Source organism: Saccopteryx leptura, chromosome 4 (assembly GCF_036850995.1).
Source record: "Saccopteryx leptura isolate mSacLep1 chromosome 4, mSacLep1_pri_phased_curated, whole genome shotgun sequence".
Classification (NCBI taxonomy): Eukaryota; Metazoa; Chordata; class Mammalia; order Chiroptera; family Emballonuridae; genus Saccopteryx; species Saccopteryx leptura.
In genome coordinates this window covers 185,455,691-185,469,783 of record NC_089506.1, presented here as the reverse complement: position 1 = coordinate 185,469,783, position 14,093 = coordinate 185,455,691, and the positions used below count along the sequence as shown (strand labels likewise).

General features: G+C 38.5%; 1 protein-coding gene across 1 annotated transcript in view; it reads right to left on the bottom strand.

Moving 5' to 3' along the window:
- The window catches only part of CCDC192 (coiled-coil domain containing 192), a 214,532-nt gene that overhangs the window by 188,123 nt on the left and 12,316 nt on the right, over positions 1 to 14,093 (bottom strand).

Here is a 14,093-nt window from a genome sequence, read left to right as displayed (position 1 = left end):
ATCATTGTTCACACAGTACTCTGGCCCTTAGGGCACTGCCTCAGGCCTCTGATAGAAATGAAACTCCCGGAATGAGGGACAAAGGGATGTAGCTATGGCTTCAAAGTACCCTGGCTCCTAGGTCACAAGTGGCTGCATAATTTTCCCGAAAAGTTGGCTTTTGAGGGATGAACATCTTGGCCTAGATGTGGGAAGAACCAATGATCTTCAACATGCCATGATGATTCCAAGAATTTTAAGAGTCAGTCAAAAAAAAATCTCAAAAAAATATGAGCCTCAAAACAAAGTTCTTGTGTATTTAAACTCCCAGATAATTCATGCTGTGAAACCTTTTATGCAGAAAGTGGAAATTGTCAGGAGGTCAAACTAGTCCAAAGAGATTGGGAATTTCTGACGTAGGCTGCTATTTTCAGGTAGAATCTTGTATAATGTTGGATTTTAAGAGGAAGTTTTTAAAATTTTTGTGAGTAGACCAAACAACATCATCTAATCTGTTTCTTTAGGTCTTTTTTTTTTCTCTAAACACCCCAAATTTCCCCAGCCAAAGACAAACCATTGTAAATAAAGCCAAATTAAAAAGGCTTGGCTAAAGACTGTTCTTAAATAGCATAGGACTTTTTATGCAGGTAGATTTAAGCAATTGTTCTGCGTTGTAGAACGGAGAGAGTCCTGAGCAAACCATGAAGAATGCGGCCTGTCTGCTTTACCCCAGCTGCAAGCTGTCACTCTCTTGACTCTGACTTGTCTCCTTGTTTCCCCACCGTGACATTAAGGGAAAAGGCCATAAATGTACCTTCACCAAGGTAAAAATGGCTTCTACAAAGTCAAGTACGTACTTTTTAACAGGGAGCAACTCCTGTTAGCCAAAGGAATAGAAGTTAAATCGAGAATAATTTCAGAAATAAGTAAACACATGGGGCCAAGAGTTTGGGAGGTAGATGTGTGGTTTCAAGGATTCTAAAAAAAGTTAGGTGTAGTCATTGCCCCAGTTTTGCAAGATGCAATGGCAGATGAACAGAGGGCGGGACTTATACCATTACATTCATTCTGCTTCCGGAACACGTGGACCCACCCTACATAAAGCAGTTTATGTTTATTATGAATGTGAATCTGTCTTGTTGGTTAAAGTAATTGCTAAATGAATTCTGCTCATAAAAAGTCGGCTCTATGATGTCATATGCTGAAAATATATGCTATATACAGGTATTTGGGGATTGAACCTGTATCTGTGGGTTTTCACATGCTAAATTCCAGCCAGTCTATGGAAATTTCAGTTTTTAACTTCTACTCTTTGTCTTGAAATTTTCTACCTAAATATCAAGCAGGTAATCTAGGCACATATAGCTAAGAAAGTCAAGATGGTCAAACTAAAAGAATAATACAGAGTATTAAAATTTTAATAAACTCTTTGATTACCGTAAATACACTAGACTATTATGTATGTGTATTAAAGTTGACTGTCTGCAAATTGGCCAATCTTATACAAAACTGAAAGAGTAGGTTATCTTTTGGCTACAGAACTTCCTCATTGGAGAATCTGGAGGAAAATATCTTTTCTTTCTAACTTCATTTTTCTTGATTTCTTTAACCTATGTCAGTATCTTTTCATTGTCCCCTTTCTCACTTTTTAGATTAAACTTATTAGGATGACATTGGTTTATAAAATTATATAGGTTTCAAGCGCACAATTCTATAAATATATCATCTCTATATTGCATTGTGTGTTCACCACCCAACATCAAATCCTCTTCCTTACTTTTAAGTCGGTATTTCTTTGTCTTACAATGACCTTGCTCTCTTTTCTCTGCTACACAAACCGCCCTGCCACCCTTTCAGACTGGTTCAAGGTCTCTGATTGATCCAAATACCCCTAAATCCGTATGCAACACTTCTAAGGGCCCTTGTGTGCAGAGGTCAGACAGCACAACACTGAACATTTACTAAGAGCTCAAAAATAGTTGTTGATTGATTAAAGGCTCAGCAGTCAAAAAGGTGGTTGCACCAGAAGGAGCAGTCATGCTGAGAGGCTATAACAGTGACTTCTTTGAGCAATATTTTCCATGCATCTAGCATGGGACTCAGACAGGGATCAGAGCCTTAGAGGAATTCTGCCTGCCAAGGCCAGGTGCAGGATAAAGTGCAGCAGAGAGCCAGGAGATGACCATGATGTTGGGTGATGATGGCAGGGTAGTTGTGAGGGTTAAACGAGGTAAAGCAGGTAACTGCTTAGACCAGTGAAGTGTTCAGTGAATGGTTTTAATAATTCTATTTTTCTAACTCTTTTAAAGAGAATCATTTACTATTACAACTGGCTAGCTTATTTTTAAACCTAGCAAAAGAAATTCCCCACGGAGACTCTTTTGTAACATCAATGATCAACAGAGAGCAGTGGGACGTTCAGTCAAGTGTGCCATCAGGTCAAAGTTAATACGTTAAATGTGGGCATTCTTTTAAAAGCAAGATTTCTAAATAAAGATGTGGTCATAGAAAGTTTCACCTTTGTAGAGGAGCATTTTGACATGGATCAGTTTAATTCAACTAAATGTTTCTAGCAATCTGAAGCTGGGGTTCCAGCTGCTGCCCCTGCTCAGTAATGCAGTAACTTCCTGCCAGATAAAACATGCTTTCAACACATTTTGCAATGGTCAAGCTTTCTGCTTGATGAATTGCCTATTTAGTCCTGCTGTCTATTGCTCCTTCCCCCTGCTTGACAGGCACAGAAGGCTCTAAAGTGCTTTCCCCTTCTACAACCTGTTCATATTTCCCCTTCCCAGGCCCCCTACCTTAGCCCCTTATCTAGGGCAGATTTCTATCATCCTTGCTCCCATCTTTGGTGATCAGAATTCATTATAGAGTGGAAATTTTATCACTCTCCTGCCCTTTTGGGCTTGAACTTTTGCAATAATTTCTTAAGCTACGTTTTCTATTTCTATTTAGGTGACAATTTAAAAACTCAGTTTTCCTGATTTTAATCTATTCTAGTGAAAACAGCATTTCTCTGTGCTTGGGGTTGCCTCACTAGTCACCTAATAAGATATTTGTTATTCAAAACTTGAACAAACTACAAATATTGTCAAAGCCCAGTGGAAAGAAGGTTCTGGAAAGTGACCATCGGTGTGACAGTGAAGGAGATGGCTATGGAGGGTGACAGAGGAGCACTGAGGAAGAAGGACTCTGCTATCTGCAAGGCCACATCCTGGACTTCACTGACCATTGAACTTGAGCTATGTCACTTTCCGGCTTCACTTTTTGGGGCCTCAGTGTTTTATCATAAATGATGGATGTATTGGTTGACTACTCCAACAGGATTACTGCAGGGAGTTGAACAAAGGCACTATGTACAAAGGTGTGGGCACAGTTAAAGACTTCAATAAAGTATAGTTGAGGCATCTAGAAATGAAGGTATCCTTTGCTTTACCTTGAAAAGGTAGGACAAGAGATCGTGGGAGAGTATTCTTACAGCATCAAGAATGGAGCTGGCAGAGAAGCTCACCCAAAGCTCAGACTCTGGGTAGAGAAATACAGCCACTGCCAACCTGTGCCCAGGCAGTGCTGGTGGAGGCACCAGTGGAGTAATTAGCCTGACCTCATCTCCTCTCATCCTCTGTCCTTCTGTCTGTGTCTCTCTTGGGGCAAACCCAATGAGAAGCCAGAGGGCAAGAGACGGAATGCAAAGTCCAGATAGACCAGCTTCCCTGGAAAAGAACAGTGTGGGGGAAGGGTGGAAAGTGGATCTGGGAGGGGAGACAAAGAAATCTCAGGCCGAAGAGGTTCAGTTATATGAGTGGGTCCCAAATGCCAGCCCAGAGGTTAGGGTTGACTTATGATATTTTCACGAGTTAGCAAGGAAAAGACAACACTAAAAATTTAGAAACAACATTGTGAAGTTTTCAGGGAGATAAATTTATTTCATTTAGAGGGCTGTCCTTTATTCTGAGATTTTGAGCATTCTATATATTTAATGTTAAGAGGATATTTATTTAACAAATGGTGGTGATAGCATATGGAAATTGTTGTGTTTTAGTGTTTTTTCTTTTTGGAACAGTGGCAATCTCATAAGTCCTAATCCCAGTTATTTTGGGGGTGAAAATTCTTACTGGTTTGTGACATCTAAAAGTATAGAGACTAAGTTATCTGTTAAATTATGAATTAAATGTCTTATCAGGTGGTCTTTCCAGAATTATGGTCCCTGAATTCTTCTGGAAATTCAAAGTTCAAGATAGACCTGTATTCAATATCAAGTTCCTTTAACAACATTCCAAGAGACTATTTTTCTAGAAATAGCATGTTTCCAAAGGTCAATCCTTTAAAAAAGTTCTATATTTGTAGCATCACTGATAGAATAAAAGAAAAAGGTATTGGAAAGGAAATTATGACTCAGATTTTAACTTATAAAAAGATTGTTGGCATGGAAGTTAAAGAGAAATGACCATGTGACATTTGATAGCTTCATAAATAACTTTAAGTAATGGCTTACCTGAGACACTGAACAGTTCAGGCCAACTCTTATTTTAATTCAGCTCAAAGCATTTCAATTTATTAGGAAAAGATTTGACTTATTTAAAAAAATAAAGGGGGAATGGGAAGTTGTTACTTTAATAGGTACAGAGTTTTAGTTTTACAAAAAGAGAGCGTTCTGGAGATTAGTTGCACAAAAATGTGAGCATGCTTTACACTATTTAATCACACACTTAGAACTGGTTAACATAGTCCATTTTATGTTATATATATTTTACCACATTAAAAATAAAACATAACATAAAACAAATGTATAAAGCAGGTAAGTTACAGAGTGAAGAAATTAATAACCTAGCATTTCCTGATTCTGACCCCAGATTTCAGAAAAAATAAAATTATTATGTCTTTCAAACAAAACAAAAAAAAAAAGAAAAGAAAAGAAAGAAATTAACAACTTAAAATTAATTCAACTATTCTACCTACTTTACAGGATTTTTGGGAGAACAAAATTTTAAAAAAGGAGTTTGAGGCCTGACCTGTGGTGGCGCAGTGGATAAAACGTTGACCGGGAACACTGAGGTTGCCGGTTCAAAATCTTAGGCTTGCCTGATCAAGGCACATATGGGAGTTGATGCTTCCTGCTCCTCCTCCCTTCTCTCTCTCTCTCTCTCTCTCTCTCTCTTTCTCTCTCTCTCTCTCCTTTTGAAAATGAATGAATGAAGTATTAAAAAAAAAAAAGGAGCTTGAATATAATAACAATGATAAAATAAAACATAATAAAGAAAAACAGGATGAAGTAATCTTACTGAAGGAAAGGATTTTGATTCCTTTAATAAAGAAAACATCCAAAAAATACTACTCCTAAATAAAATTTTGTTTTAGTGGAGCATATAAAAAAATACAAGTACTTTTCCCATTTGTAAGATAGCACTTTGAAAAGTTGAGTTTCTTTTTGTCATGGGATTATTTATTTTCTCACACATCATGCGTAAATTTGGGTTTTGACCACAGTGTTTCCTCCTCCTGTTGCATCCCAGTTTTAAGACATGTCGATGCCTATAAGAAGAAGGATTTTCAGTTCAGCTTCGAGGTAAAGGGAGAGAATTTTACTGTCTACATTAAAATCTTTCAAGCGTAGCTTTGTGAATAAATTATTGCTAAACTGTGTATCATCAACAAATGTTTTATAATTAATAGTGTTACAAATGAAGGTAATTGTTTCTGCCAGTAAAATTTAGTGTCTAAATAGGTGAACTTTAAAAAAAAAAAATCTAAGAAATTTAACTGCATTGATAAAAACTTCAATGCTCCAATGATGTTGTTCCCCAAACCGAGCAGGGGAATCCTGAATTGAACTTGATGTTTCATGAGAAACCTTTTCCATGAGAACTACCCCCCAGCCTAGCCTGGCATTTGCACAGACTCCCTTCTTTACCAAGATTTGAAGGAGAAATGTGTTGTGCATTCTTTTGGATCAGATAAAAGCTTAGCAACAATTTCCATAGTGCATTCCAATATGATAAGGTAAGCAGAGAACAGATGGGAGAGCTCTCTTGTGCTGTGAATTTCCACTTCTTTTAACATCTCCCAGTCAAAACATTACCAAGAGGCATGGCCAGGATATGAGAGAAGGTGGTGGGGCCGGCTTGATGTTAGCTACTCAGTGAGCCTCACTTTCTCCTTTGTGAAATGAGAAGACCATTATATCTAATTCATCTTACTCTCTTTTTTTTAGTGACAGAGACAGAGAGAGAGACAGAGAGAGGGACAGATAGAGACAGACAGACAAGAAGGGAGAGAGATGAGAAGCATCAATTCTTTGTTGTGGCACGTTAGTTGTTCATTGACTGCTTTCTCCTATGTACCTTGACCGGGGGGCTACAGCAGAACAAGTGACCCCCTTGGTCAAGCCAGAGACCTTGGGCTTCAAGCCAGCGACCTTGAGCTCTAGCTGGTGAGCCCATGTTCAAGCCAGTAACTTTGAGATTTCCAACCTGGTTCTTCTGCATCCCAGTCCGACAGTCTATCCACTGTGCCATCACCTGGTCAGGCTCTTACTCTCTTTATTAGACATTGTCATGCTATTTTGACAGTCCAGTGTCTTTCCCTATTTGGAGAATTTTCCGTCTCATGAGTCCTACATCCCCAACATATAAGCCAAGAATTCCCTCTCAAGCATCCTTTGCAACCAAGTTTTAGGCATTTGTCTCCACCAATCAGACACACCAGCCTAAGACTTCAATGTAGAAAAGAGTGATATGAAACAGGTGACATTAGAATAGAATCTGGTCAGGTTGAGAGGGTCATTCTTTTTCTGAGGCCATGGTGACAGGAGACTTAGAAATAATATCTCAGGGAAGAACAAGTAATTGTGGGCTGATGTCCCTTGGCAGCAGTAATTGGTTCTTAGCAGAATCTGGGAGGGTAATTGTGTCAGTCTCCTGATTCTCTGATTCTCCTAGAGATTCTCTGAAATACCTCTAATCACTTAATAATTCATTTACCCCTTAAGACTAATTAGAATGGGTTCTGTTGATTTAAAATGTGCATCTGATTTATTCTTACTTATTGCTCATGAGACTCTAAACAAGTAATTTATTCTGAGATTTTTATTCCTTACCTCTAAAAGTAGAAGAAATGATAACTCAGTAGAAGCTGCTGTGGTGATTGAATGTGGTTTTGCAGAAAAATGCTTAGCATAATGCCTCTTTCTTAGAAATACGTTTTAAAAAAAACACCCTCCTTTTAAGCTCTAGGTTTCTTTTTAATTTATTAATTTTAATGCGGTGACATTGATAAATCAGGGTACATATGTTCAGAGAAAACATCTCCAGATTATTTTGATATTTGATTATGTTGCGTACTACTCACCCAAAGTCAAATTGTCTTCTGTCACCTTCTATCTGGTTTTCTTTGTGCCCCTCTCCTCCCCCCACTCCCTCTCTTTCCTTCCTCTCCCCTCTCCCCCCCCCCCCATTACCATCACATTCTTGTCCATGTCTCTGAGTCTCATTTTTATGTCTCATCTATGTATGGATTCATATAGTTCTTAGTTTTTTCTGATTTACTTATTTCACTCAGTATAATGTTATCAAGGTCCATCCATGTTATTGTAAATGATCCAATGTCATCATTTCTTATAGCTGAGTAGTATTCCATAGTATATATGTACCAAAGCTTTTTTTTGTTGTTGTTGTTGTTGTTTTTTTTTCATTTTTCTGAAGGTGGAAACAGAGAGAGACAGTCAGACAGACTCCCGCATGCGCCCGACCAGGATCCACCCAGCACGCCCACCATGGGCGACGCTCTGCCCACCAGGGGGCGATGCTCTGCCCATCCTGGGCGTCGCCATGTTGCGACCAGAGCCACTCTAGCGCCTGGGGCAGAGGCCACAGAGCCATCCCCAGCGCCCGGGCCATCTTTGCTCCAATGGAGCCTTGGCTGCGGGAGGGGACGAGAGAGACAGAGAAGAAAGCGCGGCGGAGGGGTGGAGAAGCAAATGGGCGCTTCTCCTGTGTGCCCTGGCGGGGAATCGAACCCGGGTCCTCCGCATGCTAGGCCGACGCTCTACCGCTGAGCCAACCAGCCAGGGCTTGTACCAAAGCTTTTTAATCCACTTGTTCACTGACAGACACTTGGGCTGTTTCCAGATCTTCGCTATTGTGAACAATGCTGCCATAAACATAGGGGTGCATTTCTCCTTTTGGAGCAGTTCTATGGTGTTCTTAGGGTATATTCCTAAGAGTGGGACAGCTGGGTCAAAGGCAGTTCGATTTTTAATTTTTTGAGGAATCTCCATACTGTTTTCCACTGTGGCTGCACCAGTCTGCATTCCCACCAGCAGTGCAGGAGGGTTCCCTTTTCTCCACATCCTCGCCAGCACTTATTCTGTGTTGTTTTGTTGATGAGTGCCATTTTGACTGGTGTGAGATGATATCTCATTGTGGTTTTAATTTTAAGCTCTAGGTTTTGTACTTTGATGGTATAGCTTCTGAAAGCTCAAAGCCTAGGAAAGAGCCAAGGTAGTTGATAATAAAGACTTGAAGGCCCTGGCTGGTTGGCTCAGTGGTAGAGCGTCGGCCTGGCATGCAGGAGTCCAGGGTTTGATTCCCAGCCAGGGCACACAGGAGAAGCGCCCATCTGCTTCTCCACCCCTCCCCCTCTCCTTCCTCTCTGTCTCTCTCTTCCCCTCCCACAGCCAAGGCTCCATTGGAGCAAAGATGGCCTGGGCGCTGAGGATGGCTCTGTGGCCTCTGCCTCAGGTGCTAGAATGGCTCTGGTTGTGGCGAAGCAATGCCCCAGATGGGCAGAGCATCGCCCCCTGGTGGGCATGCCGGGTGGATCCCTGTCAGGCGCATGCGGGAGTCTGTCTTACTGTCTTCCCGTTTCCAACTTCAGAAAAATACAAAAAACAAAAAGCAAACAAACAAACAAAAGAACTTGAAACCTTTAGAAACTCTGGTGGTCTTGGCATCATGCAACTACATCTCTTCTAGGTTATTCCTTGTGGGGCAAAGTAATTCATTGTACCTAAAAGCAAAAATTTTAAAATGGATCCTTCTCTGCCTGCCAAAGAGAGTTTTTCCTTCTTCTGCTCTGTTTCTTCCTTCTCTTGACCTTCTGCTAGACAAGTTCTTTTGAGCTTCTGAAAAGAAAAGGAAGAGAATGAAGAAGGCAGAGAGAAGTATGGATGTGAACTAAAGAGAAAGGTTTTCCAAGGGACTTTTGAGGCGGAAACTTGGGAATACTATTGTGTGAGATAGAAGCTTACAGAAAAGAAAAGAAAGATTTTAAGTATCTCTAAAAAATTTCCCCACATACTGTTTGATAAATACAATTTAATCCTCAGTATTCTACCAGAGTTTATTGAACCCAAATGTAGTTTTGAGTTTCTGTTTTAAAGCCATTCTATTCATAAAAATCTATATTTTATGGCTTTTATTCTTTCTTAGAGATCTTATAAAAAACAAAGAACATATATTTATATTTAAAAAATAGAATAAAACTCATTCATTCTTGAAATTTAAATCTAAGCTGTATTGTGGAATCTTATTTTTTCTATATATATTTTTTTCTATATTTAAAACACTGTTACTCAATCATTCTAGGAATTACCTTTTTTAACAATAATTTTTAACTAAGTCTTTAAAGGTTAAAAAATGTGAAATTACCTAAGAAGACAATACAACAATAAAATAAATACCCCCTTTTATTTTCTTATTGTGCTGCCAAGAGTATTGTATCATCTTTCAAGGTATAAAAGAGAAGTCACCGTTTTTATTGCCTACTTTTGGCTTTCATTAAACACAGCTGTGAATACTAAAAATTTTTTCCATATATAATGTCCAAAGAGAAGAAAATTGAGGAAGGAGGACATTTCACAATTCTTAGACAAATCAGAAGCTGATCTGAAGAGCAGCATTTCTGACCAGCAGTGGTCAATAAAGGAGACACTGATTTTATGTGGCTTTTCAGTACTTGACATGTGGTTAGTTTGAGTTGAGATGTATTAGTATAAAATATACACAAGAATTTGAGGACTCCTTAGCATAATGAATGAGAATGTAAGATACTTTTTGTACTGATTGCATATTAAAATGATAATATTTCTTATATGTTAGGTTAAATACAATATATTATTAAAATTTACTTTTACTGGTTTATTTTAAAATTTTTAAATTACATGTCTGGATTGCAGTATACTTTTTATGGACAGTGCTGTTCTAGACACTAATGCTGACAGTGGAATTAATTATGTTAGTGAAATAGGTTATGACTATTTAAATCATGACTTCCTAGAAACTTAGATGAATGTCCTCAACTCATGAATCATTGAGTGAAAATATATGTCTAAGAACAAAAAAAGGAAATAGAATAGTCTTATACAGCAAAGACTCTCAAGCAATTGGTGATAAGAACTTGGACTTTCCTGTTTGCTGATAGGATGTATGATGCTATTCTCCCATCTTTTAAAATGTGTATGTGCCAAAATTGTTACTTGATACTAGGAACTTTGCTATATTTAACTTATAAAAAATTTTAATTAGGTTTACATTTAACTATACCATTATACTTATGTAAGTCATTTGAAAAATGACTTTATTAATTAATTAATTTATTTATTTTAGGCAAGAGGAGGGAAATATTGAGGCAGACTTTCACATGCAGCCCAACCAGGATTCACCCGGCAACTCCATCTGGGGTTGATGCTCAAGTACTGATCTATTTTTAGTGCCTGAGGCTGATGCACTCAGACCAATTAAGCCATCCTCAGTGCCTGGGGCCACGCTCAAATCAACAGAGTCAATGGCTGCAGGAGGGAAAGAGTGAGAGAAATGAGAAGGGTGGGTGGGGGTGGGAGGGAAGCAGATGGTCACCACTCCAGTGTTCCCTGAACAAGAATCAAACCTCCGATGTCTATACGCTGGTCCAACACTCTGTCCACTGAGCCACCAGACAAGGCCAAATACAAACAAAAAAAAAAAGACTTTAAAATAAAATAAATTTGATGGATTTATTTGCTCTAGATGCTAAATGATGGTGACTCATTTCCTAGTGCACTACTCACAAACATTAGGGGGTATTTTATCACTTCATATTCATTTTGAAAGATCCCCTAATGTGTCTGAGCAGTATATATTAAGGGTTAAAAATTTGAGTAATTTGAAAGTTGCCTTGTAGATACTAAACTTTTCTTTTTTTAAGTTACAAATTAGTTTTGAAACCGAATCGTTTGAAGGTCAGCATTACATGTTAAGCAGTCACAAAGAGAGTTATTATGGGAGCCTCTTTTCCAAATTTTCAGTAACCTGATCATTAAATATATATATAAGAATGCATTTGAAGGCACAAAGGCCAAATGCTGCTTTATTCAAAAGGAGAAAAATGAGCAGGATTCAGAATATAGTCACCACAGATATAGGTATTTTGATTTTTAGGAAGAGTCTACATAGTGATACCCCCTGTAGTAAGCAGACTGTTCTAGAATGAATAGCATTTGGGGGGGGGGGGCATTTGAGGCAAGCAAAATAGGATGTACTCCTTTCCAAAGAACGTTTCTGGACCACATTTAGTTTAAAACTCTTACAGTTTATTTTTCCTTTGCAATAAGTTTATGATTCAAGAGCATCTTCTCCCCTGTCTGAAAAACACAATGTGTCTGGCTACTCAATAACAAACTCATGGGAATCATTCACATAGTTACTGGGTGCCTTTTATGTGTAGGTCCCAGAGCTAAACCCTGGAGCATAAAGAATTGAATTGATCAAATTCCCTATCCTTCAGGAGCTCATAATGTAATAAAAGTTGAGAAAGGTTGGAAAGATATTCAGATAAATGAACTTCAATACTATAAGAATGAGTGAAGAGAAAGGGAAAAGACACATATTAAGTATCATCTCTGTGCCATAGATTTTCTATATATTATGTCCCCAATATTCAGACAATAGAAAAAGTATTAAAATGAAAGTGAAAATCATCCACAATCCTACCAACCGGAGATTGTAACATGCTATGGATTGAAGTTTGTGTCCCCTGCTCCTCAAATTCATATGTTGAAGCCCTGATTCCCAATTGTGGTATCAGGAGATGAGGCCTCTGAAAAGTCATTAGGATTCCATGAGGTCATCAGGGTGGGGTCTTCCTGGCAGGATTAAGTGTCCTTATATGAAGAAATCAGAAGACTATCCTGTTACCTTCTCTCTCCCCCACTCCATCCCACCCTTCCCCACTAGCCCCCATGTGAGATACAATAAGGCAACCATATGAAGCCAGGACTCAATCATGCTGGCACCCTAATCTCTGACTTCACAACTCTGAGAAATAAATAAATGTCTGTTGTTTTAGCCACCCAGTCCATGGTATTTTGGTAGGGCAGCCCAAGCTGCTTAAGCCCACATTTGGTGCATTACCCTCTAGACGTGTGTGTGTGTGTGTGTGTGTGTGTTCGCGCGTGCGCGCGCACATGCACCTGGACCTGTAAGATGCATAACATAAAACATTGATTTATACTGTATGTGGTTATATATGGTTAAATCATTATCACTTTCAATTAATAATATGTCATAGGTACAATCTATATTTGAATGATGATGGTGATAATTTTCCATAATTTTTAACTTTAAAAATTACCATAAATTTTCATGGTCACAATAAATTTTATTATGCATCAGTGCAGTTTCCCGATGATTGGACAACCATGTAATTAGCATATTGCACACTTTTGTGAACTTGTTTTTTATTTTCTTAACACATATAAAAAGAGCAGTTACTGGATTTTAAAGAGTATATACTTGATACACATTTAAGATTACATCCCCAAAATTAACACTCCCACCAACACTATCTGAGAATCCTAGTTTTCTTACACATTTTCCTATAACGTTTTCAATACTTTTTATCACTGTCAAAGTTACAAGTAAATATGACATCTAAGTTTAAAATTTTTTCTCTTTGCCTTCTATTGAGTTTGGTACATTAAAAAAAAAACATTTTATTTGGTAAATGCAAATTTGGACATCTTGTTGGATATTTATATGTCTTCTTTTATAAATTATGATTTTTTTCCTTTGTTCATTCTTTTATTTAAGGGTAAATCTTTTCCTTATTGATTTATATGAGACCTTAATATATTAAGGATATTGTATTGTAATAAATGTCACAAATATTTTCTATTACTTATTTTAAATATTAACAAATGCTTTTTAAATGGATTAAAACAGTGGTAAGTGCTATGTTTTTTATGAGTTATAGAATTTTAAAATCTAAATTATCTTTTTATGTTTGTGCATTACTGCATAACTTCTTTTATTTAAGAGAAAGAGAGGAACAGACAGGGACAGACAGACAGGAAGGGAGAGACATGAGAAGCATCAGCTCATAGCTATGTCACCTTAGTTGTTCATTGATTGCCTTCTCATATGAGTCTTGACCGGGAGGCTCCAGGCGAGCCAGTGACCCCTTGCTCAAGCCAGCGACCTTCGGCTCAAGCCAGTGACCATGGGGCCATGTCTATGATCCCACACTCAAGCCAGCAACCCCATGTTCAAACCAATGAGCCTGTGTGCAAGCCTGTGATCAGGGTCTCGAGCCTGGGTCCTCAGCATCCCAGGCCAATGCTCTATCCACTGCGCCACCACCTGGTCAGGTGAGACAGTCAATTTTTTGAAGAAGCAAACCCTAACCCAGGGGTCTCCAAACTTTTTACACAGGGGGCCAGTTCACTGTCCCTCAGACCATTGGAGGGCTGGACTATAAAAAAAAACTATGAACAAATTTCTATGCACACTGTACATATCTTATTTTAAAGTAAAAAAACAAAACGGGAACAAATACAATATTTAAAATAAAGAACAAGTAAATTTAAATCAACAAACTGAGTAGTATTTCAATGGGAACTATGCTCCTCTCACTGACCACCAATGAAAGAGGTGCCCCTTCCGGAAGTGCGGCGGGGCCGGATAAATGGCCTCAGGGGGCTGCATGCGGCCTGCAGGCCGTAGTTTGGGGACCCCTGCCCTAACCAAAACTTGGAGAAATGCTCTATTTCTCTGGACCTCATTAAGAACAGATAACATACCACATTGTTTCAACTTATTAGATGTATTTTGAAATAACCAATTGACTCTGATACCTGA